This window comes from Phaenicophaeus curvirostris, chromosome 1 (assembly GCF_032191515.1).
Source record: "Phaenicophaeus curvirostris isolate KB17595 chromosome 1, BPBGC_Pcur_1.0, whole genome shotgun sequence".
NCBI classification, from domain to species: domain Eukaryota; kingdom Metazoa; phylum Chordata; class Aves; order Cuculiformes; family Cuculidae; genus Phaenicophaeus; species Phaenicophaeus curvirostris.
Genome location: NC_091392.1, coordinates 60,426,569 through 60,431,531, shown reverse-complemented (window position 1 = coordinate 60,431,531; position 4,963 = coordinate 60,426,569).

Below are 4,963 nucleotides of genomic sequence, written 5' to 3'. Positions count from 1 at the left end.
TGTCCTGCATAGAAGACAGAAATAATTAAGAGAAAACAAAATTAATATAACTAAGCAAGAGGCCTATACATAGAACAGTTTGGGTTGGAATTGACCTTAAAGTTCAATCCAGTTCCAACACCCCTGTGATGGACAGGGACACATTGCACTAGATTAGGCTGCCCAAGGCCCCATCCAACCTGGCCTTGAACACCTCCAGGGATGGGGCAGCCACAGCTTCCCTGGGCAACCTCTTCCACTGCCTTACCACTCTCACCATAAGGAAATCCCTCCTTATACACATCTTCACCTTCCAATAAGCTGTACAAATCTGTTGTATCTTCTTGCAGATCAAGTTTCTAGAATAAACTCTTCCCTCTGAACTAAAAGTCGTGTGACTTACCTCGCTATGTATGTATGATATGTCTTCACAAAGATGTCATAGTTTCCTTATACAATATGCTAGCATAAAAGAATAAGCATTATCGCAAATATGACAGACTTGTGTCTCTGAAAGCAGACAGTCTGAATGACCAAGAGAGTGCCTTCTGTACCATCTACATTCACTGTACATTCGGATCAATGTCTACTGAGCAACAAAGCTGGTGAAGGGGCTGGAGAACAAGTCTTACGAGGAGTGGCTGAGGGAATTGAGGTTGTTTAGTCTAGAGAAGGCTGATGGGAGACCTTATTGCTCTCTACAACTACCTGAAAGGAGGTTGTGGAGAGGAAGGAGCTGGCCTCTTCTCCCAAGTGACAGGACAAGGGGGAATGGCCTCAAGCTCCACCAGGCTGGACATTAGGAAAAAATTTTTCACAGAAAGGGTCATTGGGCACTGGAACAGGCTGCCCAGGAAGGTGGTTGAGTCACCTTCCCTGGAGGTGTTTAAGGCACGGGTGGACGGGGCGCTGAGGGCCATGGTTTAGTGATTGATAGGAATGGTTGGACTCCATTATCCGGTGGGTCTTTTCCAACCTTGTGATTCTGTGTGATTCTGTGATCCTATCAGAATGCTTCAAACCTTGAAACAATAAATTTAATATTCCTAAGTCTGACTAACAAAGACAGCTCTAAATGCTTTTCAACCTAAATAAGGGGGGGGGATCTCCTTTTTTTCATTCTGTAAGTCATCATTTTCCGTATTTCCTTCACCAATGAGTTTTACTATAAGTTTTTAAGCTGCCTGCTTCATGCTTGGGTCCTTTTCACTTTCTTACATTTGTCCAGACACAGGTACACAAGGCTTTCTTTTTTAAGCTTACTTTCTTTAAAATCTGCTTTTTTTCCCCTGAAGTGCTGCTCCCTAACACTGCACACAGAACAGCAGCAATACTCACACCATTGACTTTCAGTGCACAGTACGCACCTTTGCCCTTATTTCATCCAGGGAAGTCACAGTCCACTGCAGATTTTCTTGATGACAGGTACAACCAGGAAAAACGATGGAGCACGGGAGAGGAACAGGAAAAACAGTTGACATTAGGTAACAAGCCCGACTGTAACAAGAACTGCAATTACTTGGTCTCCCAAACGCTCGCAAGGACCAATCTGTTTTATTTATGCAGACATAAATGAAAAAGCCATAGAAAATCATAGAATCACCAGATTGGAGAAGACCTATTAGAGCATCGACTCCAACCATTCCTAAAACGACACAAGCTCTAAGCATCAACTCCAACCATTCCTAGAATAACACAGGCTTGGATCCTTGACTCCAACCATTGCTAGAACAACACAGGCTTGAAGCATCGACTCCAACCATTCCTAGAACGACACAGGCTCGAGGCATCGACTCCAACCATTCCTAGAATGATACAGGCTTGGATCCTCGACTCCAACCATTAGTAGAAGGACACAGGCTTGGAGCATGAACGCCAACCGTTCCTAGAACGACAAAGGCTCGGGGCATCGACTCCAACCCTTCCTAGAACGGCACAGGCTTGGATCCTCGCACCCAACCATTCCTAGAATGGCACAGGCTTGGATCCTCGACTCTAACCATTCCTAGAACGGCACAGGCTTGGATCCTCGACTCTAACCATTCCTAGAACGGCACAGGCTTGGATCCTCGACTCTAACCATTCCTAGAACGGCACAGGCTTGGATCCTCGACTCTAACCATTCCTAGAACGGCACAGGCTTGGATCCTCGACTCTAACCATTCCTAGAAGGACACAGACTTGGATCCTCGACTCTAACCATTCCTAGAACGGCACAGGCTTGGATCCTCGACTCCAACCCTTCCTAGAACGACACAGGCTTGGATCCTCGACTCTAACCATTCCTAGAACGACACAGGCTTGGATCCTCGACTCCAACCCTTCCTAGAACGACACAGGCTTGGATCCTCGACTCTAACCATTCCTAGAACGACACAGGCTTGGATCCTCGACTCCAACCCTTCCTAGAACGACACAGGCTTGGATCCTCGACTCCAACCCTTCCTAGAACGGCACAGGCTTGGATCCTCGACTCTAACCATTCCTAGAACGGCACAGGCTTGGATCCTCGACTCTAACCATTCCTAGAACGGCACAGGCTTGGATCCTCGACTCTAACCATTCCTAGAACGGCACAGGCTTGGATCCTCGACTCTAACCATTCCTAGAACGGCACAGGCTTGGATCCTCGACTCCAACCATTCCTAGAACGACACAGGCGGGCTGGTGTAAGTCATTGTGAGGCAGGCAGAAATCTCTCCGGAGGGATTCCTCTCTCCCCCACTCCATCGTGCGAGGTTTCTAAGGGCCCAGACTCGCTGCTCGGCGTTAATGCCCAGCGCAAAAGCCCAAATAAGCCAAAAACCGCGCAAAACGAGCCCCCAGCCCCTCAACCCGTAAAAGCCGGCATTGCTCCCACCCGCTCCGCTCCGAGACCCCCGGGCGCCTTCCGCACGCCGGGGGAGGCTCCCAGAGGCGGAGCCGCAGCCCAACCTGCTTTCCCAGAGGCGCCGCCGCCGCCGTGAGGAAGCAGCGCCGCGCGGTCTGGGTTTGAACGGAGCCCGCCCCGCGGCTGCGTCCAATGGCGGAGCGGGACCCGCCGGCCCGGAAGTACCGGGGGGGGCGGGTCCCGGGCGGTGGAGGCGGCGTGGAGGTGTGCGGGGAGGGGGGGGGGGTGAGCGCGGGGGGGAAAATGGGGGTGCGGGGGGGAAGGGATGCAGTGGGGGAGGGTGGTGGGTGCCGGGGAGAGGGGTGGGGGATGCGGAAGGGAAGTGGTGGGGGAGGAATGGAGTGGCGGGGGGTGAAGGGGGAGGGATGGGGGTGGGAAGTGTGGGAGGGTGCTGGGGGAGGGAGAGGGACGAGGGAGGGGTGTCTCTGTTTGGGACCCTGGGGGGGGGGGGGGGGTGTTTTGGTGGGTCTGTCTGGAGGGGAGGGAGGGGGAGATGTCGAGGGGGAGATGGGAGTGTGTTCTTATGTGTCCAGGTGTATCGGGGGGCTGTGGGTGTGTGTATCTGGGGGGGTGGTTTTCTGTGTGTGTGTGTGTGTCAGGATGAGTGGATGGGTCCTGTGTGTGTGTTTGTGTCTTCTCTGGGTGGGTGGCTGGCTGGCTGTGTGACTGTGGCACGGTCTGTGTGTCTGTCTGTATCTGGGGTGGGAGGGTGTCTATATGTGTGTGTGTGTTATTGCTCTCTACAACTATCTGAAGGGAGGTTGTAGAGAGGAGGGTGCTGGCCTCTTCTCCCAAGTGTCAGGGGACAGGACAGAGAGGGAATGGCCTCAAGCTGCGCCAGGAGAGGTTCAGGCCGGACATCAGGAACAAATTTTCCCCAGAAGGGGTCATTGGGCACTGGAACAGGCTACCCAGGGAGGTGGTTGAGTCACCATCCCTGGAGGTGTTTGAAAGACAGGTGGATGAGGTGCTGAGGGGCATGGTTTAGTGGTTGTTAGGAATGGTTGGACCCAAGTGATCCTGGAGGTCTTTTCCAGCCTAGTGATTCTGTGTCAGTATGGGGGGGGAGGGGTAGGTGGGTGTATCTGTATGGGTGTCTGTCTGTGTCTGTTTGGGTGGGTGAGTCCCGTCTGTGTCTGTCTGGGGGGGTCCGTGTCAGTAGAGAGGGGGAGGTCTATCAGTATGGGTCTGTGTGTGTGGCAGTGTCCTGTCCCATCCAGTCCCGGGATGGAGGCGATGCTTGGAGTTTGCCTTAGGAGCATAGTTATACAACATATATGGCTAGTGATGGTTTGCCTTATTAATTAATTAATAAACATTGCAACTATGGAGTGCCTCTGCATCTTAGTGATGCCTCTCTCAAACCTGGGTGGCTCCCAAACAAAATAGTCTGTCTTGGGTGCTGAGACCTTTGGATTGTTAATGCAGCAAACTGTTGAAGGTCTAGATAGAAAGCTGGTTTTCCACATGGTGTGTAATTAAAGGACTGATTTCCCAAAAAGCCTTAGACTAGCGTCAAATCTATACCGGGACTAAAAGGAGTGATTCTTAAATCAGTTCTGTATCTCAGCCTCTTGTCTTACAGCACAGGAGCCTGATTTTCTTGATTAAGTACAGTAAAGCTCAAGTTCTTTGGCATAGAGAGGTGTAGGTTATCTGCTCACACTTGGGGTGGCTAAAGTCATGAAACCATGTTTATTGTGCATGACAGTATTCTCATTACATTTTTGCAGCATTAATTAACTGCTTATTTAGACGCATACAATCTTTAAAGAGGTACACAAGTAAAGAGAATCTGAAGTTAATAATATTTCTTATAATTTGCATGAAAACGTAAAAATTCTGTGTGTGACTCTTCTAGTGTGTAGAGTTACTTTATGTCTTGTCTTGGTATTGAGTGGCACAAAATCTGCAGTTATTGATGAAGTCTGTAGAGACAGTTTTGAATGTATGATAGGTTAGTTAATTTTTGATTGATGAAACTGCATGCTACATCTGAAAATAATGAGCTTAAGTTTGCGTTTTGTGTTCTTAAATACTGGGAATGTTGATTTCTTGTGCCACAAATAGCTTTTATGGTTTTTCTTCATGCAA